We start from the raw sequence: 26,977 nt of genomic DNA, 5'->3' as shown, positions 1-26,977 counted from the left end.
AAAGAACATATGTTGTGGAAACATTTTACAAACATCAAGTGTAGTTTTTAATCGACATTTTAAAGTCTGGTTTACACTTACCATGCAAAGCTGGCGTGCAGACTGCAAAGCACATGTGTGGTGAGCAACCGAAACTCATTTCAACTTGTTCCAGCCTGTTCAATCAGCACATTGATATTCTCTTAATCAATAAGCGATAATGTCGTATAGCTAACAATCTCACAGCAAAGGTATGCGAGACTGTGCTGATGAAAGAAGTATTGTGTCTGCTATTACTGATTTTAACAGAAATTAAAGGACAAGGTGAAGTGGCAGACCTATTGACTGAAAGCAGTGAAGGAAGGTGCGAGTGTAATATTCTCATGAGTAGTGGTTTTATGAAGATATCTGCACCCTGTGGAGTTCAGCATCTTTGCAGCAACTTCCACTAATCATATTACATTGTTTTATATAATTTTCACATAAAACCAATTTTTAGTCTTAAGATCCCTCAAGCCCTTTACAGGTAGTTTTATAAATCCCACCAAGTTCAAGTTCAAGTTTAAGCACTTTATTGTCATTGTGTAACACAACGAAATTCCTTTTTGTGACAGCCCCAAGGTGCATTTAAAGAAAAGTCAAATAATTCCAAATATGTCGTATACTGCTGTTTTTATGACCTGCTGCAGGGCTTCTTTAGCAGCCTTGGTGCAGCTGTTGTACCTGCAGGCTATCATGTAGTTAGTTAAAATGCTCTCTATAGTGCATCTATGGAAATTAACCAGCAGCTTCTGGGGGAGGTCAGCTCTCCTTAGCTTCCTGAGAAAATAGAGGCGTTGTTGTGCTTTGCCTATTATAGCCAAGTTGTTGACAGCCCAGGGCAGGTCCTCTGAGATGGTGACTCCTAGAGACTTAAAGCTGGAAACTCTCTCTACAGCATCTGCATTGATTGTTATCAGACTGTGATTGGTCTTTTTAGTGGTTCTAAAGTCCTAAAGTCCAGAATAACTTCTTTGGTCTTTTTGGTATTTAAGACCAGGTTGTTGGTGTTGCACCATTCTGTCAGATTCTGAACCTCTTCCCTATATGCAGCTTCATTGTTATCTTTTACTAGCCCAATGACAGCCATGGGTGAATAGTGCATAGAGAAGGGGACTTTGTACACATCCTTGCGGCACATCAGTGTTCAGGGTAAGGGTTGAGGATGTGTGTTTGCCCATCCTGACAGACTGGGGGCGGTTGGTGAGAAAATCCAGTAACCAGTTGCATATTGACGGAGCACGTCCTAGTGGATAGAGTTTTTGGATCAGCTGGTTAGGTATGATGGTATTAAATGCAGAGCTGTAGTCAATGAAGAGCATCCAAACATAGGTGTTGGGCTTTTCCAGGTGCGAGAGGGCAGCATGTAGAGCCACACAGATGGCATCCTCAGTTGATTTGTTTGTACTTGTCATGTACTGTACTTACCCTCACAGTGGCTCTCTTTATGCTGAACACCCCTGTTTGTTTAGTTTCTTCAGGTGCAAGCATAGACATTGTCTAGGAGTGCTCAGATGCAAAAGGACAACTGCTATCCCTCCAATTCTTACACTTTTTCTGAAGCAATGCTACTGAAAAATCAGGATGGTAAAATGGATTGAAAAGACCATACCAGTGGTGTTTGATTCTGTATGTTGCTACAAGATATGACCCTCTTAAAAATATTGGTTCTTTAATGGCATTTTACTTGAATGTGTGGTAGAACCAGTGCACGACAAAAAACATTTAATTCAGGTAAGAGTGTTCTGCATATACGATTGTTTATTTGAGCTTTAAAATGAACCCTGATATGTGGACATAAAAATGGGTGGTTCTTCCAGTGCAATTTCATACGTGAACTGTTTTTGAGTGCCAAAAGAACTGTCCACATGAAGTTCCTAGAAAGAACATTAATTTATTTAAATCCATAACAATGCCCAAACAGAAAATAACAATCACTAGATAGCAAATGATTTATGAAATACCAATGGCTTATGGCTTATTTTTAAACATTTCCTATCACTCTTGTCAGAACAGAAGTCACTTTTTTGTTTATTTGAGCTGAATGATCACATTTGTATGCTCACCACAGCTATAACTAGAACCAATCATGTAATCACTCACTGTCCATTTCTGAAGAACTATTACTAATATCACATGATAAAATGCTTTTTACTTCCCACCACACTGTTTATGTTCCGACAGCCCACATTTAGCTTGGCTCACAGCCACAAATGCTGTTCCAGTAATCACCCTCCATCACTAACTACTGTTCACAGGTGACGAGTAAAGAGTGCGACTAACAGAGGATAAAATTAAAAAATTAAACAGGACTCAATCATCCTGTCAAGCATCAGGAATATTTCTTTGAAAACCAAAGAACAAATATTTATTCACATGCTCTGATTAATTTTGATGCCTCTAATGTTAACGTGTCTTAATTTATATGACATTTGTATAAGACTGTTGTGAAGGTTGTTTATAATTTCATTTGTAATTACACTTTCTCTCTTCCAGTGTTTCCAATATAGTGGTTATTGGCCCACTGAATCTGAACAAATCATTCCAGTTTGATACCATGACAAGAACTATTAATGCAACTGTAATGTGGACCCCATCTGAAAATGACGTGGGCAACTATATACCATTTTGTTTTATGGCTTGGAATGTGGCACTGTAAGTCTTTTAAAAACAACGAGAGAAATGTGAATTAAAATGCAGAAAAATGTTTCAACACGTCACTCCCTCTCTTCCAGGCAGCAGTCTGAGATGAGATGCATATTTGTAAATGTAGTGCCTAAGACGCCCAATGTGAGTAACATGACGACTATGACACCCAGCAGTAAGTGCTGCTTTCTATTTTATAATAACTTTATTCATAGAATTTCATGGGGATTGTACTATTATGTGAACAAATTGTAAGCTTTGATAGATGATGATAATAATGAATAAACTATACTACTGTAGTTATCTGGGACAATTATAATTTATAGATATAAATTTCCTCTTGACTTAATTATTTACAACTATTATTTTTTGAAGCAACCAGATTCAGTGGTTCAAGTGGAGCTGGCATGTTATGTTTGTTCAATTCTTCATCTTGGTAGTCCTGGTTTCTTAATACATTCCCAAGGACTTGTGTTTTAGGTTGATTGGTGTGCATGAATGGACCCTGCAAGACAGACTGTTGGGTTGGCCTGTTTGCTTGCCTTGCACTTGATGCTCTTGGGTTAGAACCTGACAGCCATGATGAATGTTATCTTATGTAGAAGCCAAGAAGATTATGACTGTGTTCACACCCTTTTATATCACTGTAAAAGACACCCATTCAGGAGAAAATAGTTCTGCCAAGAACAGACCATTCTGCCCAACAAACTCCCCAAATCTATTCACCTAATACTCAAATAACATCAAACTGAGTTTTGAAGAACCCTAAAGTCCTACTTTTTACAATCCGGTGTTTTGATATTTATACTTTATGTACTTCTTTTGGTTTGTGATCTGCTTGGTTACAGGATTCCGGAATTCTGCAGCTACCAGTAAGGTTGGAGTACTGAGCATGATACTCAAGCAAAAAATTCCATAGCTGGAGTGTCCTCGCTTTAAAAGTTTTGACTTTTAATGTTGTGACTACAACATTAGCTTTTTAGGATTGGCTCTTACATTAGTGTTTTATTTTGCAAATAGATAGATAGATAGATAGATAGATAGATAGATAGATAGATAGATAGATAGATAGATAGATAGATAGATAGATAGATAGTAGATAGATAGATAGATAGATAGTGACCGGTACATAGAGTTTTTTTGGGTGCTGGTAAAGTTAATAACTAGTTCTTTGGTTTTGCTGATGTTAAGATACAGAAAATTCTGTTTGCACCAAGAAACAAATTTCTCCACCCTACTTCTCTCCTGTATCTCATCCTCTTTATCAATACACCCCATAAGTGCAGAATCTCCTGGGAATTTCTGCAGGTGACATGACATGCTGTTATATTTGTGTTTAATGGGTGAAAGGAGTGATGAGAAAAGCAGACAGGGCCTGTTCATTGTGGTGCTGCAGTGTTGCTCACTCAGTATTGTACAGTACTGCCTGACAGATAGTCCATCATCCAGGACACCACAGGCTCATCCACCTGCATATCTCAGAATTGACCCCTTTAAAAGGCATGGCTGGAGAAATCAGAAAACACGATCCTCACAGTGCTGCCATCTTTGTCCAGGTAAGAATAAGGTTTGTGGAGCAGAGAGATAATTGAATTCTCCACTCCAGTGTTTGTCCAATAGGCAAACTGCAGTGTGTCCAGGTGATCTACCAAGAGATGACTCATATACTCCACCACCATCCTCTCAATGGTCTTCCAGATGTGAGTTGTTGGACTTTAATCATTATGTAAAGGGGCACCTGCCTTCTTCAGAACAGGAACAATGCTGGATGTTTTCCACGGCAGGTGTCTCTTCACTTGGTCTTTAGTTATGGACAGACCACCGTGATTCTCAGAGGTGGACTCATCACTGGCCATTCCATAGGATGTGGCAGGAGTTGTTGATGTAGTAGGGCTGGTGTGGAAAGACTGGTCATTGGAAGAAGATGGCAGTGGGAATGAAAAAATTGGTTTAGGGTGTTAGGGTTGTCCACATCCCCTTCAAACACCTGAGCCCTGGATTGCTTGAGTCCGTGTATTATCATAGTATTTTCCTCTACTTACCCTTTACCTGTTTTCTCAAGGGTAAATGTTCTCGTCAGGTTCGTTATCGGGTTGGTCTACTGTTGCACTTTAAAATGAACACACACACACACATAGATAAACACACACACAGACCCTAACCACAACACTGCCCCATGAATGACACACACACGCTGATTAACCCTTAGCACTTTAAATCACACATCAGCCTGTCACTCAGCACTTCAAGAGACTTACTTATTATCGGCACGGACAACATGTGATGTTTTAAATAGACCTCAGACCTAAATGTTACTTTTGGTCTCCAAGAAAATATTAAAACATACAAAGACTCAGTATCCTTGACTACAGGCCATTTATCAGCCAAGAATACCTTCTTCTCATACTGTCCCTAACTATTGAGTGGCGCCTCACTCTCAGCCTTAAAACCCCGCAGCACAAAGCTAATGGCAAAATCTCCGGCTACGCCAGGTGCTCTTAGAAATCTACCTTATTAATTCAATCACTTGTGGCACGCTGCTGGGGGTGGTGCCCAGCCGGGACGCCCAGGAGGGCAGGAGGAGGGCTCATGCCCCCTCCGGACCACGAGGGGGCGGCCGCCCTGGTTCCTTTGAGGGCCACGGGTGCAGGGCTTGGAAGCCCAACCCTGGAGGGGCCCGTGGTCTCCGCCAGGGGGTGCCCCCATGCCTGAAGGACCCGGAACCCCAACACTTCCGCCACACCAGGAAGTGCTGGGGAAAGAAGACAGGGAACACCCGGAGGGCTTCCGGGAGTATAGCCGGCACTTCCGCCACACAGGGGAGTGTCTTAGGAGTGTCGGGAATCACCTGGAGCCCATCTGGGTAATTATAAAAGGGGCCGCCTCCCTGCAGAGAAGGACTGGAATCAGGTGAGAAGCGGACAAGGTCGAGTGCAGGAGAGTGGAGGCGGCTTGAAGGAACAGACACTGTTTTGGAAGAGGCCAGGACTTTGGGGCAGTTTGGTGCGAGAAGCACTGGGTTTTGCACTTTATTGGACTTTAAATTATGTTTAATAAACGTGTGGTGGACTGTACAATGGTGTCCGTCTGTCTGTGTCCGGGCAGCATATCACACACTCTAGACAGTAAGACAAAGCATAGAAAGTTAAAAGCAGCATAGTATTTATTACAAGAATAATAATAATACCACTGGAACAAAGAATAATAGAAAATAGGTACTGATAGAAAAGTCTGAATATATATAGTCTTTAGGAAAAGCTTACGAAAAAGTTGAAATGACAAGGATGAATGTCCCAGGGAGGCGTTTGATTTAGCAATGGATGTTCATGATGCCTTTCTGATGACCAATGTCATCTTCGTCTGTTCCTCTTCTTCTCCTCCTTCTCTTTGCTTCTTCTCCTTCCTCCTCCTCTTCTCTCCTCTTCCAAAACCAAGGCATATTTATTATAAAGTTCCATGCCATGGTTTCACAGCACATGAATGTTCCATGCACCTGATTGGCTGGCTGTCAATGTGATTGATGAATTTTGCTCAAACTCTTTCCCAGATAATAAAGTTCTTTGATATTGCCTGTTTCTCTTTCCCAGGCCATAAACTCCAGATGCCCATCCATAAAGTAATCAATAGCCTGGGGTGTCAGCACAGCATCCTTTCCCAGGTTATAAAGTAATTGAACCACCATAAATGTCTTCCTTTCAATGTTGGAAACAGCTGTTTTAAAAGTGAGGTGTGAGAAAACCTGCTTTGATTTGTCTTAAAATTTAGTTCATCTGTTGTTTTATCCTGAGCAAAATATAATGGAAAATTAAACCAAAATGTACAGATTTTATACACCATAACAGTCCGGTAATAATTGCCAGTCCATTCCAGACATCCTTCATGTTATTCTGAGTGAGTTTGTGAGCCAGTATTTGTGTTAATATTATACATTTTGGTCTTGGTTAGGGTTCATAGATAACTTAAGCGTGCCCACTTTTGCCATAATATAATATAAAAAAGGAAACAATGAGGTTCACTAGTATTCTGCAATTCCTTAAAAACTTGCTTGTATTATAGTAGAATGATTCATATTTGAACTCCAGAGCAAAGCAGCTGAGTGTGACTATTTCTTGCAGACATCGACGCTAACGTTGAGTGCACTGAGACGACGATGAGCCTGTATGTGCTGAAGTCTTCGGTCCCGGGCCATAAAGAACATAACTCGCGCCTTAATGACCCCAACTGCACCGTGACATCTAATTCAAGCCATCTGATTGCCAACTTGTCTTTGAACTCCTGTGGCACAGAAATTCAGGTAACGACCCAAGCATTGGCATGTTAGCAAAATTATTAGGGCAAAATGTGCTTGAACTGTGACTCAAATTGAGAACAATGTTTTATGTAATTAAAAACTCACCTTAAAACTCTACTGTTCTTCTTTTACATCATTCTCTGTCCCCATTTTGGATTAATCTGATGGATGCCAGAATTCTCCTCCTTTGGTTCTTTCTCACTTGCCAAAGAAAATATCACGTCTGACTTCAAGGTCAAGCTAATTTCCTTGGTGACGTTTGACTAGTTCCTGCTTTTACTTTGGGTGCAGCTCTGGGGTCACTCTGTTTTATTTAAATAAACACCGGACTAGAGGTGATCCTGGTTGTTTCTAGAGCCTCTTCTGATCTGAACCCTCCATAGTTGTTGAAGAGTCAATTCTCCAAGCTTTCTGTGAATCGTCATATTCTAGGTGATAATTGTCATCTTTGGTGTTTTTCACTCATTTCCAGTCAGCACCAAATGGCTCAAACTCTTTCCAATATGTTTAATGCATCCTTAACATTTTCTGGGTTATCCACTCTCCATCATTATTCAGATTTGCGTAATGATCCTGAGTTGTTTCGCCGTGTAGTGGGTGCGGCAACACACTGTACCAGTGCATGCTCCCCAACTTGAGTTGACTTGACATCATTATTGTCTGATTTGACCCAGTTTTTGGCCAATACTTATTATGATTTGCATATTGGTTAAAATATTTGTGCAGTTTCAGAGATGTTTTCTGAAATAAAAAACACATAGGTAGGGTTTTGTTTTACTCAGGGATTCTCAACATGAACTTTGTTTGCTTCCTGAATGTGTCTTTTCCATGATGCCATTTTTTTTTTTTGCATTATGCCACCATTTTCTGGAATGGTTGTCGCTTTATTGCTAGAATTACGACCCGGTAGTGAGTGGCTGTGACATGACGGGGTCAGAGGGTTTAAAGGTCATGACAAAAATTTTCTATTCATGTGAGATTGCAGGTAAACAGTGGTGAGAAGTAACTAATGACATTTACTTTCATTACTGTACTTGAGTAGAGTTTATAGGGAATTGTACTTTTTATTGTATTTCTAAAAGCAAATGGTTTCAGTCTTTAAAAAACTGTATTCATGGCATGTCATTACACAATACAATTGATGGTCTTTGTTCCAAATTTAGAATTCACAGTGGTCAATTAAAACAAAACTACATATAGAAACTTTAGTGTCATAGATCTGGATACACCAAGTAGTTTAATAAACGTCATCATGGTCGTACAGTTTTCTTCTTTTCTCTGCTATAGTCAATGGATGCACCCCAGTATATCACAATGTAATGATTAAGTGTGCTGTAGAAGTTACCTCCGTAAAGCTAATCTCTAGTGACTTTATGTTTTTGATGCACATGGAGATACCTACGAAATGGAAGTGGAAAGTTCTCAGCGCAGTGATAGTGGCAACGCTGTTTGTTTAAAGACAGATATTACTATAAAGTCACAGGTCACATTTAGAAGAGCAGTTCAGTCACAAGAAAATAAGACAAAACAGCTTCATTATGTGGAGTAAACTGTATCCCAAAAACTGTGGAACAGGCTGCAGCTCAAGATCTCTTCCTCAAATTCACAAAATCCCATGGAAAGTAAGTTGTTTTTAAACTAGCGGGGTGTTTATAAAACAGCATAAATGAAACAAAAAAAAAATCATAGTTAATTTTACTGGAAAACACAACAGTACATTTTGGATAACCAGTTTGTTATGAACAAAGCAGGGCCCAGTTGTTCTAAAGGACAAGCTAGGATAACATGAGCGTCATTTTTCAAAAGATGTTCCCCTTCAGTGTGTGATACTTATGTGTGGTGCATTTAGCATATATGTCATTTGTTAAATGTGCGTAGTGTGCATTGCTAAGTTTCTAATATTTACCATAAATTTTCTGCATAAGGGCCCTTGCAAAATTTTTTGGTTTCAAAAGACTCCACTGTAAGGCCGAGTCCATAACACCTGCCTCTCGTGGTCCATGTGCCACAAAAACTAAATGACAGGGTCGATTAAATTGTCTGAAAGAATTAAGAATTTATTTGTAACACTCGGACAGAACTTGAGGTATGTCTGAAATTTAATCCAAACTAGAACAGCTTTTGTTGTGTTTTTCTGACCAGGCCACCCACAATCACCAGTTTACATCATACAATGTCACATTTCTATTAAAGTTCAGTTACACGGGGCTCTTTTTAGTGATAGGCAGGCAAAACCTTCCTGAGTTATTATACACCAAACTTTACACCGCTGTCTGTCCAGATCTCTAATATCAAGTGCCGTTTCAAAGGCCAGTGCTTACCCTGCTGTCTGCTTATACAACTTAGCAGAGAAACAGAGCAGGTTTAAAAGAGACAGGAAAATGAACAATTTAAGACTTATGCTGAAATTAAGATCATACTTTTTAACAATGTGTTTAGCAAAAAAATAACTGATTTGAAATTATATTGATGACACACATGCTGAATTATTTTAAGCGTGCATTTCAACTGAACAACAATTGACAAAATATAAGAAGTTACTTTTATCATCTGATAGATAGATAGATAGATAGATAGATAGATAGATAGATAGATAGATAGATAGATAGATAGATAGATAGATAGATAGATAGATAGATAGATAGATAGATAGATAGATAGATAGATAGATACTTTATTAATCCCGATAATTCCTGAACTCTTTTTTTTTTTCCTTTTTCAACACTCGTGTGTAAGGATGTGCAGCACAATCACCAGAATTTTACTGTTGTTTGTTCATCAGTCATCGAATTCCCTTTTTTGAGATAACATATTAACCGTGGCTTGAGGTTTTTCAATATGCCTGTTCTCTGCAACTTGTATTTGCCTGATGTCAACAGTATTCAAAATCCTTTTGTCTGCTAATGCACTTCATTTGCAAAACTGTTATTTTCTCTACTAAAGAAACTATGCTTTATTACAATAATTACAGATTGTTTAAGTTACTTGCTTACCATGCACCCATAGTCAAATTGTCTTTTTTTGCGTGACATACACAGGGATGTGTACTATTAGTGTAGTAGGCCGGGATGAGCCAGGCCAACAACTTTTTAATAACAATCTAAATGATTTAGCAGTTAATTATTGATTTCAAATTGTAATTTGCATAGTGTGCATGTAGTAATGAAAATATGTTGACTTGTTTTCATAAATTTAAACCTCATGAGAATGAGGTACTTTGGAGTTAATGAAGGAAACAGTTTAAAAATTACAATAATAATTACAGTTTGAAATCTCACAGACTTCTGTTCTGTTTATTTGGATTTTGGTGTGTGTATTATTATGGTATTTCTCTCTACTTACCCTTTACCTAGGGATAATTGTACTCATCAGATTCGTTACCAGATTGGTCTCCTGTTGCACCTAAGATTAACACATGCATACGTAGCTATACGCATACACACAGAAACTCAACCGTACCCTATGAATGACACACACAGCTGGTTAATCTCTGGCACTTTAAACCACACAAGTTCCTTAGGAATAACACAACCTGTCACACTCTCAGTGATTCAAGAGACTTATTTATTATCGGCACAAACAACATACGTTGTTTTAAAGATATCTCAGACCTAAATATTAATTTGGTCTCCAAGAATACATTTAAACATACAAAGGCTCAGCATCCTTGACTACAGGCCATTTATCAGCCAAGAATGTCTTACTTTACGTCCTGTTCCCTACTTTTGGGTGGAGCTCTCACCCTCAGCCCTTAATAAACCTCAGAGGTAATGGCAAATCTCCGGCTGCACCAGGTGCTCAAAGAAATCTACCTTATTACTTCAATCACTCTAGACATTAAGACAAAGCATAGAAAGTGTAAAAGAATGAGTCTCAACACACTGGATAACAGAATAAGATTTAGCACACTCTGCCACCCCATGGCCTGGTGGGTAATTACCTCCACTTGGTCCATTCGGCTCCCTCCTAGTGGAACGTGTGTGACAAAAGTTAAAAACAGAATGGAATTTTTTGACAGGATTAACAATACCAGTAGACCAAAGAATAATAGAAAATAGGACTTATAGAAAAGTCTGGATTTATATAGTCTTTAACAAAAGCTTACGAAAAAGTAAAGATGAGAAGAATGAATGTGGCAAGCGGCTTGTGATCTAGCACTCGTAGTTATTCATGAGATGCTTTTCTGATAATCAGATGGAAACGGATGCACGTTGCCGGTGCCCTCTTCTGATGTCACTCTGTTCCCTTCTCCCTTCTTCTTCCTCCCTCCTATATCGTTCTTCAGATGAGGCATATTTATTATAAAATTTTACCAGGGGGCTTTGCAAGATGTGATTGTTAGATCTTCTGCTTGGCTGGCTGTCAATATGATGAATGAATTCACGCGTCCATTTTCCCCAAACAATAAAACTTTTTTTGATGTTGCTTAATATCTACTGGCATGTCTTCCTTTCCAAGGCTGTAAAGCAATTCAGCTACTTGTTGTTCCAGATGTCCATCCTTTCTCAGGTTATAAAGTAATTGATAGCCTAAGGCATTTCCATGTCTTCGTCTTTTGCTGGAACAGCTGTTTTAAAAGTGAAGTTCAACTGGGAATATGATATGCTTTGATGTGTCCTGAATTTAGTTCATCTGTTGTTGTCTTGAGCAAAATATAATGAAAATACAGAACAAAATTTACAGATTTTGTACCCCACAACAGTGTGAAAAAGAAAACATTTTCTTAGGTTGGAATCCAGCAGAGGTCCACAAACAAAGAGGTGAAACTAGATGTTTCTGTCATATTTGTTCTATGTTTGGAAATGTATAATTTTTGACACTTAATAGTGACTGACAGTTGCAGTTTGCATCAAAAGATTTATGTACATGAAACAATGTTTAAATATAAAAACTAAAAAAAAAAAAAATAATACAGCCTTCATTGTGTACTTCTAACATTAAAAATTTGTGGTCATAACTTTAAAGGAAATTCCAGCGGAGGGGAGTACAACTTGCTTTGCGATTCTATCTTTTGGATAGAAATGTCAGTCAGTCATTTTCAAACCCGCTCAGTCCTGAGCAGGGTCACAGGTGGGTGCCAGAGCCTATCCCAGCTAGCATAGGGCACAAGGCAGAAAACAAACCTTGAACAGGGTGCCAGTCCATCACAGGGCAAAGACACACCAAATGCACATTAGGGCCAATTTAGGATCACCAATCCACCTAACCTGCACATCTTTAGACTGTGGGTGGAAACCACAGCACCTGAGGAAACCTACACAGACACTGGGAAAACATGTAAACTCCACACAGGGAGGACCTGGGATGTAAACCCCGATCTCCTTATTGTGAGGCAGCAGCACTACCACCACGCCACTGTGTCGCCCTTGAAATGTACACTAAGTAGTTAATTACAGGTTGAAATCAGTAAGTCTGCTGTGTGCTTAGTTTAGATTTTCTTATACTGTAATTTTTTGGGGGATTTTATTGACATGTACAGGATAAATTTGTTGAATCCTAAATGCCATATGAAGTACTGTACACCATTTGCTATTTACAAAATTTCAGTATATATTGATATATTTATAGTGTGAAAATAGCAGACAGAAAGCCGCAGAAAAAAAGCTGGGTCCCCTTTTAAATGTAGGTGAAAAAATACGCAAGGATAGGGTGATCATTTAACCATCTCAGTGACTCTGTTTTTTTATTTATTTATTTATTTTTTTCTGAACTGCTGCTATTTTATCTTTCACTTGGCTCTCATAAGCTGCTTTGAGTAATTTCAGCTGGAGAATTTTTTTTGTGTCTTCCTTTCAGGCTGCAAAGCAAGAAGATGTGAATATTTTGAAGGGGGTGAATGTATCCACTGTATTTCTACAAGACCCTTAGAGTTCGTGCAGCCCCAAACTTTGTGTTTCTTGCAATACTTGAAAACAAAGGTTTTAATAAATGTAGATGTAATATGAATGGGCAGACAGCTCTAAGACAAAAACAAAACCAGTTCAATCTTACCGCTCCACAGCAGTAGTCCTATTGTCCAGTTAGGCTGACAAAAAGAAAGTAAGGCATCAAGATGGCCATCTCACTGTTTATAATCCAAGAAATCAAAAAAATTGATTCTGAAACTTCACTGCTTTCTCTCATTCAGTGTTGATACCCCCATCTTTCAAAAAGAACTACCCCAAAAATAAGTATACAAGCACAAGGGGATCAATCTGCAAAAGGGTCTGAAGACAAGGCTGAAAGGTTGTAGCATTGCTAATAACAATGATGACAGATGTCCAGCAAGGATCAAACCGTATTTCTTAATTACTACAGTGTGATAGAACGATAACATCATCTACAGTAAATCAAACAAACTAAAGACATATTGTAAAATCAACATCATTACTTTAGGTCGTGAAGAAAAGAATTAAGTTACGGATATACATAATTAAAATGTAAATGTGAGATGAGAATAGGTCTGTTTGCAGGGGAAGTAACATTTTGCTCCTGAAAGAGTATTTTACAAGAGGTAAATGTGCATCAAAACTCAACACATACCATAGCCAGAGGTGGCAAGTATGACAAAGGACTGTCCGTCTAGCATCAAGAGTGCAAGGGCAGGCGTAGAAAATGAGGACAAATCAATGCTTTTAGTAAGCTTTTGATTTTTTTTAAAACAAGTTTTTTCGTACTTTAAGTTTATACAGTACATGTAATCCTTGTACAACATGGTGATGACTGACATCCCATATCAGTGCACTCACAATAAGCAGCAGCAGCTGCATGCTGGTCAACTACTGCAACAATTAAAACATGAGTGACATCATTGGTGTGAATACCCAAAACAGGAAACTAATCTAAATCAAATAATAATAAAAGGGTATTATACAGTACGTGGGGTGGCACAGTGGTAGCGCTGCTAGGAGACCTGGTTCACTTCACGGGTCCTCCCTGCGTGGAGTATCACTTATCAAGATTTAAAAAACATATATTTTTGGGGTCTGGGACTCCAAAGTGCATTATTTTGACCTCCATGTGTCCTATTATGTCTTCTTATTGTACTATAAGACCCTCATCATTTCCTACTTGCACTTGTGTAGAGTTAGAGGTGCATGGACACAGGGTTACGGCAACCATTTTATTTACGTTTGAGTCGCATGTTCTGTGATTGTTTTGAACTTTGTACTGATTTTATCTCTTACCCACTTGGTGTGTACTTGGTGTGTACAAATGTGTTTTGCATTTAATTTTAGGTGCCAACCATTTGTCTTCTAAGTGTTAGAACTCTACTACTTGTGACAATTTTCTTTTTAAATCAACTAGAAACAATCTCTATTTCTTGGTACCTGATATGCATATCAGTCATTTACTTTTCTATTCAAGGGGGTAAATGTTTACAACAAGTGGGACACCAGTTCATTCCTAACAGGTAAAGAAGGCTGCATTGGGGATCAAATCCAGGTCTATAACATTCTCGAAGGGCCATCAGAATTTTAACTTATAGTCCCAATTCATTTTCAGACTCTTCTCGACCATTTTGATTTATTTTATCTCTGCTTGTGTTATTTTCTGCAACAGCATTCCAGCTGGGTCATGTGTTTGTGATTGAAGCAACTAAGATGCCACTTACCATCTGGTATAAATATGGCAACATATTCTGCTAACTCCTTCGACTTCTCCCTCTTCCTTTCAAAGTCTGCCTCCATTCCTTCTTCCCACAGGACAGGGAGCTTGGCCATGATCACTGTCCTGACAGAGATAAACCACAGGACAATGTCTGCTGAGAGGGGAGAAGTAGCAATTTTGAGTAGAACCATCCACTAACGATAAGGTTCCACTTAGACAACTTGACTTTCACGCTTCCTTTGGCTTGGACATTGGTGCTCTTATTCTTTAACTTTGCCACTTTGGTTGTCATCTCCTGATCGAGGTACTTACTCATAGTAATCTTTTAAACTTACTTCTTCTCCCATCAAAAGACCAAACCTTGAGCAATGTTTCATGGCAAAAAACACTAAAATGTGGGGCTCGGTGACAAAACGTGGGAAAAGTAGAGAACAGGGCAGTAATCATACTGTCTCTGGACATAAATAAACTCAGTTGACATAATTTCTTTTTAAACTTGGCCTTGTCTTAGTCTTTCCTTTGCCTGATTGAAGGTCCCTTCAGTCTCTGCCTGTTGTGTTTCTGTTTTTTTTTTTCATATGACAGTCACATGATTGAGGACAACCAATCATTGTGAAAGTAAATGACAGTTTGAAACATGATAGTTATGTCTGTGCTTTGTATGTTTTATTTGGTTTGACTTTTTTTAACATCCCCAGTATAATAGTTAATACTTTAACTCGTAAATTCTTTTTTAGCATAATGGCACTGCCATCATTTTCAAGAATGAAATTTCAACTTTTGATTATCCTAATCAAATTATAAGCAAAGGAAACCAGGTGGAGATTCCCTTCAGTTGTGCTTATCCAAATATGGGTCAAGTGTCTGCTTCATTTAGCCCTCACAAGTCCAACTACAAATTCTCTGAAGCCGGCTTTGGGACCTTCACCTTTTTGTTTGAGTTTTATGACAGCAGCAAGTTCACAAGCATCATCAACCCCAGCGAGTACCCAGTTAAGGTGGAACTCGGGCAGATGTTGTACATGGGCATCAGTGTGAAGTCATCGCTGGAGAACATCAAGCTGTTTGTCGACACATGCCGGAGTACGCCTCATGATGACCCCAATGACTCCATCTATTATAACATCATTTCAAATGGGTAAATCACATTTACATGTTTAAAAGTGTTTAATGGTACAGATTAGGCCCTTATCTTTAGGTGAGTTTCTTGGTTGCCCTTTAAATTGTCAGAGATTTCAATTCTCAGACATTTTGGAGCTTCATTCTAATTGCTAATAATGCTTGAAATTTAACTACATAGAAGTAATGACAAGATATATACAGTATTCATTGTTCAATGTCTAATCATCCAAAAATGATTCCACATTCATTGTCCACGTATACTAAGGTGTCATACTGTTCAGATGTATTTGTGGGTCAGATCTCCTGCGCTGCACCATTAGTCAGTCATTCACTTTGGTTAAGAGCAATTTTAGTCCATCATCCTCCTCACCCTCAGAACTTGGTTAACTTGTTTACATTAATGTAGTATATATCGCAGACTGTTTGTCTGAGTTCTAACTGCAACATTACAGTGGAATTTGGACTTTGCCTGGATGAGTATAAAATGCAGATTTCTTTTCCGTAGCCAGTTCTTGTAGATCTGTTTTGTTGTTTAGGATTGTTAACTAGCAAGTTGGTCATATTTTGTCCCAGTTCATGATCCAAACAGATAACCTTCCAATTCCTATATAATCACCTGATGTAACCATAGATCTGTTAGTAATCGAACCCAATGAAGCCCAAACCAACTCATACCCACCATTGTCTTTCTTCTGTTAGAAAGCAGCATTTAGCTTTGACTCAAAACAACATTTCTCACTTGGACTCGATTATCCAGAAATATTGTTTGTAGAAATCTGGTTGTTCATGTTTGTGCATATTAGTAAGTTTAAGATAGAAGTGCATTACTCTTTTTGAAGTTCACTCGTTTATACTTTAGACTTCATCAATGCTGATACTGTGGGGCACCAGAGAGACTCAATCTCCAGATGCAAAAGACAAAAGGGAATATTTCAAATAAGGCCAGGTGGTTCGGAGGTGGGTTCAAATTGTTCTGTCATAGTGTGGATGGGAGGGGAAATGGGATAGGGGTTATTCTGAATGAACAGTATGTCAAGAGTGTTTTGGAGGTGAAAAGAGTGTCAGACAGAGTGATGATTATGAAGCTGGAAATTTGAGATGTGATGGCGAATGTTGTTAGTGCATATGCCCCGCAAGTTGGGTGTGTGAAGGATGAGAAATAAGCAATGAACAGTGTACCCAAAGGAGAGACAGTGGTGATTAGAGCAGACTTCAATGGATATGTTGGTGAAGTGAACAGAGGAGATGAGGAGGTGATGGGTAGGTATGGTGTCAAGGAGAGGAATGAAGAAGGTCAGATGGTAGTGGATTTTGCAACAAGGATGGACATGGTTGTGGTGAATGCATATTTCAAGAACAGGGAGGAACAGAGGGTGACATATAAGAGCAGAAGAAGATGCACACAAGTAGATTATATTCTATGCGGGAGGGCCAGTCTGAACAAGATTGGAGACTGCAAAGTTGTGGCAGGGGAAAGTGTAGTTAAACAGCATAGGATGGTGGTCTGTAGGATGACGCTGAAGATCAAGGAGAGGAGAAGAGAGAGGGAAGCGCCAAGAATTAAATGGTGAAAGTTGAAAAAGGAAGACTGTGAGGTTGAGTTCAGTGAGGAGGTAAGACAGGCACTGGGTGGCAGTGAAGAGTTACTAGACAGCTGGTAAACTACAGCAAAAGTAGTAAGGGTGACAGCAAGAATTGTGCTTGGCATGACATCTGGACATAGGAAAGAGGAAAAGGAAACCTGGTGATGGAATGGGGAAGTACAAGAGAGTATACAGAGGAAGAGGATGGCGAATAAGAAATGGGATAATCAGAGAGATGCAGAAAGTAGACAAGAGTACAAGGAGATAAGGTGCAAGGTGAAGAGAGAGATGGCGAAGGCTAAAGAAAAGGTGTATGAGAGGTTGGACACTAAGGATAGACAAAAGGACTGGTGGGCTAGACAGAGGGGGCAAGTTGGGAAAGATGTGCAGCAGGTTAGGGTGATAAAGGATCAAGATGGAAAAGTACTCACAACCGAGGAGTGTGCATTGACCAGATGGAAAGAGTACTTTGAGATGCTGATGAATGAAGAGAATGAGAGAGAGAGAAGGTTGGATGATGTGGCGATAGTGAATCAGGAAGTACAACAGATTAGCAAGGAGGAAGTAAGAACAAGGAGGAAGTAAGAACAGCTATGAAGAGGATGCAGAATGGAGAGGCTGTTGGTCCAGATGAAATACCTGTTGGTTATTTAGGAGAGATGGCAGTGGAGTTTTTAACCAGATTGTGGAGTGGAGAAGAAGTGTTATTAGATATATATATAAGGTACCGAGTTTTAAGAATAAGGGGGATGTGCAGAGCTGTAGTAGTTACAGGGGGATAAAATTGATGAGCCACAAAATGAAGTTATAGGAAAGAGTAGTGGAAGCTCAGTTAAGAAGTGAGGTGATGATTAGTGAGCAGCAGTGTGGTTTCATGCCAACAAAGAGCACCACAGATGTGATGTTTGCTCTGAGGGTGTTGATGGAGAACTATAGAGAAGGCCAGAAGGAGATGCAGTGGGTCTTTGTGGCCCTGGAGAAAGCACATGACAGGGTGCCTCAAGAGGAATTATGGTATTGTATGAGGAAGTTGGGAGTGGCAGAGAAGTACATAACAGTTGTACAGGATATGTATGAGGAAGTGTGACTGTGGTGAGGTCTGCAGTAGGAGTGACAGATGCATTCAATGTGGAGATGGGATTACATCAGGGATCAGCTCTGAGCCCTTTCTTATTTGCAATGGTGATGGACAGGTTGACAGACGAGATTAGACAGGAGTCCCCGTTGATTGTGATGTTTGCTGATGACACTGTGATCTCTAGCAAGAGTAGTGAGCAGGTTGAGGAGACCCTGGAGAGGTGGAGATATGCTCTAGAGAGGAGAGAAATGAAGGTCAGTAGGAACAACAAAGAATACATGTGTGTAAATGAGAGGGTGGTCAGTGGAATGGTGAGGATGGAGGGAGTAGAGTTGGCGAAGGTGGATGAGTTTACAGTAAATACTTGGGATCAACAGTACAGAGTAACAGGGAGTGTGGAAGAGAGGTGAAGAAGAGAGGGCAGGCAGGGTGGAATGGGTGGTGGAGAAGAGTGTCAGGAGTGATTTGTGACACACAGTTCCCAATATGCGTGAAAGGGATGGTCTAGAAGATGGTAGTGAAACCAGCTATGTTATATGGGTTAGAGACAGTGGCACTGACCGAAAAACAGTAGACAGATCTGCATGTGGCAAAGTTAAAGGTGTTAAGATTTGCATTGGGTGTGACGAGGATGGACAGGATTAGAAATGAGAACATTAGAGGGTTAGTTCAGGTGGGACAGTTTGGAGACAAAGTCTGAGAGGCGAGATTGTGTTGGTTTGGACATGTGCAGAGGAGAGATGCTGGTTATTTTGGGATGTTAAGGACAGAGCTACCAGGCAAGAGGAAAAGAGGAAGGCCTAAGAGAAGGTTTTTGGATGTGGTTAAAGAGGACATGAAGGTGGTGGGTTTGACAGAGCAATATGCAGAGAACAGGATGAAATGGAAACAGATGATCCACTGTGGCGACTGCTAATGGGAGCAGCCGAAAGAAGATTATTGTATATGTGTCTGTGAACTTTTTTATGCAGTTTCACTTCAAAACTAGCTTGACTGTCACAAATAGTATTTATTGTTGTCTTGTTTACATCATATGAGACAAGCAAGGGTAATAACGGGAAGGCAGACAAGAAGCCTGACATACTGTAGGGTGCAGTGAAAGTCACTTAAAAGATTAATTTTTTCTTTTTCTTTTTTGAAGTCCATTCCTTTTGATGAATGTCCTGGTGACAAACAATACTGGACACAAAATACTTCCCATAAAATTTCATTACAACTTCTGCACCTCCTATAGATGCCCAGGTGTTTCCAGGCTTTTCAACAGATCCAAGGCCTGTCATATTTTACATCTGCCTTGAGGTCGCCTCACACTTAGGAGGAGTGGTTAAACCCCGATCTTTTTATATAGTGCCTTTCTAAGTGAGCACTACTACAAACCTGTTTACAGAAATCATTACTTATGTCCCGTGACATGTGGAGGAGTACAAGGAGTACTGTCTCTGAATATTAAGGTTTACTTAATGTAAGTCACAGTATGCATGAGCACACATTTTAAAATAAAATTAATATGTTGTAAAATGATATCAATCGTTTAGAACTTCCATTAGCATAGTGAATTTCATAATATTTGTATCTATCATTATTGCTAAACCTTTGGATTATAAGCCAAACTGTGCGATAAATCAGTGTCAAACAATGGCACCTGGTTATCATTACCTTGTATAAATATCAAAACCATTGTATATTTGTGGAACTTAAGGACCCAAAAATAGTATATTTATTAAAAAAAATAAAAATAAAACAATGATAGGTCTGAATGCATGGAGTGAGCACAATTTAAGGAAGACAAGGGAAAAATAAAAATATATATTCTGCCTTTCTAGGCTTAAATAAACAGCCAATGTCCTGTTTACACCCTGGGTTGGCTGCCCACTTCCACAGCTGTATATTTCCAAAGTCCTTTCATTATTACCTAAATCACTCAGTCTTTGTACTACTTATGCCAATTTAATCCAAGTCATGATTAATGTTGTGGCTCTGAACTCAACTGTCCACTGAGGTGGCAGACTTATACCCAAAGTTTGGTTTCTTCTGGTCAAATCCCTGAGACTGCTTTTTTGGGTTAGCAATGTGCCCTGTAAGCCCTGAGCTCATCCTTGAGGAGCTCCATCTTGTGAACTCTGTTTATTATATCAGCATTTCTCAACCTTTAAGTATTTGCGACCCGAGTTTTCATAACAGTTTTAATCGCGCCCCCCCTAAGGTTTTTTTGAAAGGAGCCCATTAATATCAATTTGTTCTTTTTTAATTAATGATATATCATAGATGCATATTTTATTATACCTACTTAACTTTTATCGACATTTATCTAACTCTGTATTTATTTTTGTAGTATCAGAATGTAGTTTAAGTTAATTTGTTTTGGTTTCAATCGATGTATATTTCATATTTTCGATTCTTGTTTTCTTTTTTTCAGATCTTCGCATCCCCTTTTTTGTTACTTCGCGCCCCCCCTAGGGGTTCCACCCCACAGTTTGAGAACCAGTGTATTATATAATGTTCAGCATCTGATTCCCTTTAAATGGGCAGAAAGTTTGTCCTCTCCTGTGTATGGCAGGTGTACATATAGCATAGACCTTTTTGAGTCACAGACCCCTTTAAGAATCTGATGAAAGCTTTGGACCCCCTTCCCCAGAAATATAAACATAAACACAACTTTGCATGCAATGAATATAAGGTACTTTATTTATCGAGATTTGATTGTCTCAAACTTTAAAGTAAACAATCTAAAAAAAACACTCCTCTTTATGCAAAAAGTAATGGCCACTCATTATAATTATGAAACACAATCCTTTTGTGCAAATTAAAGCAGATCTACGACTACTATGTTTTCTACCACCATTACTACTACTACTACATCTACTCTGAATAAACAGCACCAGGCTGTATAGTGAATATAAATGTTAATTTTTATCTGACCTTCACGGACCCCGGAAACCCATCCATAGACACCCTAGGGGTCCAGGGACATCAGCTTAAGAACCCCTGCCCTAGACCCTTCTCTAGTTAACATTTCACAAGTTGGGGACAGTCTAATAAGTTACCTTTTCTTCTCCATTTTCATTCTCCTAAATTTATTTCCCTTAAGTTATTACTCTTTAGCTACCTCTTGTTAAGAAGACAAACACTGCCCCCTAGTGGTGTTTGCCCAGACATGAACATGAACACTGAAACACCAATCATGCAGTCCTCTTTTGTGGCAACCCCTCAGTTCAGCAGTCCCAGTACTGATTGGACCCCCCTCTATAATATTTTATGTGAAGTGTCTTGGGACGTTGGTGACTATGGACATTAAGTATATAAAATAATATGTCTATCTTTGTATTCAGTACATTATATTAATTAACATCTTTTTTCTTTCCTATTTTTTCTTCACAGATTTAGAGCAGAATCTGAATCTGAATACTGTGGTTATGTCAGTGGCATTGATTGTAGCAGTGGTTATTTTTGCTGGTGCCCTGGTTTACAAAGCGAAAATGTCAAAGGTGGTCAGATATGAAAGCCTTCCTTCATCGGGTTTTTGAATATCTTGACAATGGCATCTCAATGGAGTCAAAAGGCAACCTCAGCTTGACTATAAACAGATGTGGTGATAATTGCATTAAAATCAGGTTCATGATTAAAGACACATTTTTAAATTAACGTTAAATTTGATTTTTCTTTTTCATCAGTCTGAAAGAAATCAAACACAGACAATAAATAACCATCACACTTATTTCTTCATGTTTAATTTCAGCTCATTCTATTTAGGGGTTTTTCTTAATGCCAAAGCTCTAATTTAGCTATCATGTCTACAGATTGGGTGAGGTGCTGCACTGGTGCTTCCTGGAGCTATCATCTTGAGTTCAAACCCCTCAAGTGAAGTTCTCTTTTGAGTTTTCCTCCCACATTCTAAAGATGTGCACTGGGGGTCAGTTAGCCATCGACGTGGGCACCTCATGTGAATTTGAGTGGAACCAGTGATAGACTGGCACCCTGGTGCCTGATACTGCAAGCATAGGCTTTACTCCACTGTGCCCTCCAATTGGATTATGTGGGTCTCATAATGTTATGTTTGCTATGTTAGATTAGAAACACTGAAGATAAGTAAAGCACTCTGGTCCCAATGTGTCAAGAGAGTATCGGCAACAGAAGTAAAGCAGGCTGTTAAACTCCTCTTCTTTGATTTTGATTCCATGTGTTTGAATGATGTTTTCTCTAAGTGTCCTTCTCCTGTCTTCTAACTCAGATGTTGGCATTTACTGTCATGTCCTTGGCATAATCTAAAGAGATTTTTTAAAATATCAGTGTACTGTCTAAATATCTGAATAAAGATTTTGAAATATCAAAATGTCTACTGGGTGTTATTTGCTAACTGAGAAATTGACCAGACCAACTGCAATAAATGAAGAGGGGTGTTTATTTGGGATTCCCTTTGAAATATGCCACAAAACCCTCCTTATGATAATTTTTTCACTCTCCAACTTAAGCACCTCTGCACCTCAGACACCTGTTAGGGTTGCGATGCGTGGGACGTTGAAAGAGACCACCAGTAGTCTTTATCTCTAACCCAGCCAAGAGGGATTTCAAGCAAAGGAGCCAAAAAGTCTCAGCAGTCCCACAGCCAGCTCCCATTAGCCTTGAATAAAGCCCACCTCTACAGCTACTTCATGTTTGAGGGACGAACTGGCATCTCAGCTTGTGTGAAGCCCACCCCAATACCTGGCCAGAAAGCCTTGATAATAGAAGGTCAGGGAGAGACTAACAATACCTCCTTTCCATGCAAGAACCTGAATGTGGACGGGCATTACTGCAGGGCTGGTATCCTAATAGCATAGGTGGTGACTGCCTGCTATGGGCAAAGTGTCCCCTTGTATACTGGGCAGCAGCATTATGGACTCCTGCTGGGCAGCATAGAAGTTGTAGTTTCATGTGCCTGCCCTGTCAAGCTCTATGGGGGAGTTTTCGAATAGTGATGATACAAGGACCGCTGTACTTCTGCCTGACTAGGAAGTGTTTCCACGAAGCAATTTATTAAGCACCGGAAATATTCCCGAGTCTGGAGTTAAAAGAGAGCCCTCCGCTCTGCTAGCCAGGAGGAGTGAAAGAGGGATTAGAAAAGGAAGGAAGGATTGCATTGTTGGAATTGGAGAAACAAGACCTCTGTGAAGGTACTTTGTTTAATAGGAATACCTTCACTTGAACACGGACTGTCTGTGTGTAGTTGTGTCTGGAGTTTTGGGGTTCAGTGACACCCCTTACAGGTCACACATAAAATTACTTTTTCCAATACACAGTTCCCTCCATAATGTTTGGGAAACAGACACAAGTTTTCCTAGATTTATCCTTCTGCTCCACAGTTTAAAATTATAAATTGAACAATTCAGACATTGTGATTAAAGGGCACATTGCAGACTTTCATTTCATGGGATTTGCAGACATATATATATTGTGGCGAGTGGCTGGGGGTGACACCCAGCTGGGACGCCCAGAAGGACTGGAGGAGGGCTTATGCCCTGGTGGCTTTGGGGACCATGGGAACGGAGCTTAGAAGCTCAACCCTATAGGGGCCCACGATCATCTCCAGGGGGCACCCCAATGCCTATGGAACCCTGGCCCTCAGCACTTCCGCCACACCTAGAAGTGCTGGGGGGAAGAAGACCAGGGACACCCAGAGTGCTTCCGGGTGCACAGCTGGTACTTCCGCCACACCAGGAAAGGCCGCGGAAGCTTATCGGGAGGCACTTGAAGCACGTCCGGGAGTATGTAAAAGGAGCCGACCTCCCTCCATTCGATGGCTGGAGTCGGGAGCGGATATAGACGAAGTCTTGGAGGAGAGGAGTGGAGGCAGACCTGATGAAGGCAGTGTGAGGAAGGCCTGGACTTTGGGATGAAGTGGGTTGTTTGTGTTTCACTTGTGTAAATAGATGTAAACAAACTTGTTGTGGTGCTTTAAACAATGTCTACCTGTCTGTGTCTGGGCTGTTCCCCAGAATATATATATATATATATATAATATATATATATATATATATATATATATATATATATATATATATATATATATATATATATATATATATATATTAAAATGTACCAAGCAGTTAAATGGGAATAATGTATTTTTTTCTTTTTAACAATATTTTTATCTTAATTTTCATTCTACTTTTCCGGGTATTCTAATTGTTTAATTAATCCATTATTTACTAATCAGTGGGTCTGATGCTAAAGTAGTTGCAGCCTTTGGTTATTCAATGTTGTTTGCCTGAGTATCTGCTCTGCTCATTTGTAATTGTCATTAATAAGATATAAACGCAGGGGGAAAACTACACAGAGAAAGGGCAAAATATAATGAAATCAACAAAAGAGAGTTAAGCATTTAAATCTATAGCAAAATTAGAAATATTTCTAAATGTCATAAATATAAAAACGATTCTGTTGTGCTTTTCTGAATCAGAATCAGAATCAGAATCAGCTTTATTGGCCAAGTATATGTACACATACAAGGAATTGGACTCCGGTTTTACCTAGTATTGTCCCTGATGCTGTGAGATTGACTTAAGTGTTCATGAGAGTGATGGCCTGAGGAAAGAAACTGTTCACATGTCTGGTAGTTTTGGCGTACAGTGCTCTGTAGCGCCTACCAGAGGGAAGAAGTTGAAAAGGGTCGTAACCAGGGTGTGATGGGTCTGCAATGATGTTTTCTGCCCGTTTCCTGACTCGAGATCTGTATAAGTCTTGAATGGAGGGCAGATCAACACCAATGATTTTTTCTGCAATCCTGACTGTCCGTTGAAGTCTGTTCCTGTCCTGTTTTGTGGCTGAGCCAAACCAGACTGTGATAGATGAACAGAGAACAGACTGGATTACTGCAGAGTAAAATTCCCGCAAATTAAAGGAGATCAGTGTGATCAGGTGTTGTCACTGATTAGGAATCTGGCTGGAACAAAAATCTGCAGGCACAGTGTACCCCCAGGACCGAGGTTGGGAAACACTGACTTAAAAGGAAGAAAATTTAACAAGAAAGAAAACTCCTGACTTGGCAGTCCCAGTCCCAGAGAGGCCCTATATAAGATTATTGTTATTGGTATAATGGAAAAGGCACTATACAAATAAAATGTATTATTATTATTTTTTTAATTATTACTAAAGACTCCCAGTCATGTTTCTTGACACACTGCTGCTGAATGATTTTTTGGCTGGAAGTCCTCAGTGTTAGTGTGTCAGAGTGAGGATTGTACATTGACTTGACAAACATATAAAACCACAAATATTATGAATATAATGAACAGAAAGCATTGTAGTTTCATTTTAAGAGGGCCAGTGCTGCATATTTGCACTAAAGAATTGTTTTATTTTTCTTTCTGGTTTGTATCAGCTACCTGCTGTCACTTCTCAGGATTAGATACCAAAGAGTAGTAAAAAACAGAGATGTGATTCCTTCTCTGCTTAAAAACACGTTAACTTTCATGCCCTTCATAGGCTAATGTTTTGACACAACATGGCTTGTTTGCTGCTGCTTGATGACAATGCAAAGGAAAAGAGTACAGTAAGTAAGTAAAGTTTATTTATAAAGAGTCTGCATTAGTCTGCACAATCAAATATAAGAACAAAGAAGTTATAAAAAATTCAGACATGAGCATCAGTAGGCTTTGTGCTCTAGGAACCAAGTTACCCAAACTATTCAATAACATTTCAGTAATTATTTACAGTTCAAATGCTGATCTTTCTGATTATAAAATAGGTCATTACGATAGCAATTGATGAGAAGAATTCAGAATTAATTGCAGAATTATAGTCTTCTTCTTCCTCTTTCGGCTGCTCCCATTAGGGGTTGCCACAGTGGATCATCTTTTTCCATATCTTCCTGTCTTCTACATCTTGCTCTGTCACACCAGTCACCTGCATGTCTTTTCTCACCACATCCATAAACCTTCTCTTAGACCTTCCACTTTTCCTCTTGCCTGGCAGCTCTGTCTTTAATATCCTTTTCCCAGTATACTCAGCATCTCTCCTCTGCACATGTCCAAAGTAACGCAATCTGCACTCCCTTTTTCACTTCTCTTTCACAATCCCCATTGCTCTGTACTGTTGATCCCAAGTATTTAAACTCCTCCACCTTCGCTAACTCTACTCCCTGCATCCTCACCATTCCACTGACCTCCATCTCATTTACACATATGTATTCTGTCTTGTTCCTACTGACCTTCATTCCTCTCTTCTCCAGAGCATATTTCCACCCCTCCAGGATCTCCTCAACCTGCTCCCTACTATCGCTACAGATCACAATGTCATCAGCAAACATCATAGTCCATAGGGACTCCTGTCTAATCTCGTCTGTCAACCTGTCCATCACCATTGCAAATAACAAAAAGGGCTCAGAGCCGATCCCTGGTGTAATCCCACCTCTGTCACTCCTACCACAGACCTCACCATGGTCAGACGTCCTTTGTGCATATCCTGTACAACTCTCACATACTTCTCTGACACTCCTGACTTCCTCATACAATACCACAGCTCCTTTCTAGTCCCCCTGTCATATGCTTTCTCCAGGTCCACAAAAACACAATGCAACTCCTTCTGGCCTTTTCTATACTTCTCCATCAACACCCTCAGATCAAACATCACATCTGTGGTGCTCTTTCTTGGCATGAAACCATACTGCTGGTC

General features: G+C 39.6%; 2 long non-coding RNA genes across 2 annotated transcripts in view; both read left to right on the top strand.

Annotated features, from left to right (window-relative positions):
• LOC127526768 (uncharacterized) overlaps positions 1-22,658 on the top strand; it is an 823,619-nt gene extending 800,961 nt beyond the window's left edge. Inside the window, exon 2 of the long non-coding RNA XR_007934202.1 lies at positions 22,416-22,658. This is a non-coding gene — a long non-coding RNA (uncharacterized LOC127526768). The remainder of the gene's footprint in view (positions 1-22,415) is intronic.
• LOC114645242 (uncharacterized) lies at positions 2,408-6,884 on the top strand. Its single transcript, XR_003715138.2, has 3 exons — positions 2,408-2,677; positions 2,758-2,839; positions 6,780-6,884. It is a non-coding gene; the product is annotated as an uncharacterized LOC114645242 (long non-coding RNA).
• Positions 22,659-26,977: the final 4,319 nt, after the last annotated feature.

Source organism: Erpetoichthys calabaricus, chromosome 2, assembly GCF_900747795.2.
Source record: "Erpetoichthys calabaricus chromosome 2, fErpCal1.3, whole genome shotgun sequence".
NCBI classification, from domain to species: Eukaryota; Metazoa; Chordata; class Cladistia; order Polypteriformes; family Polypteridae; genus Erpetoichthys; species Erpetoichthys calabaricus.
The sequence above is the reverse complement of the archived record's forward strand: the minus strand, read 5'-3'. Positions and strand labels throughout refer to the sequence as shown.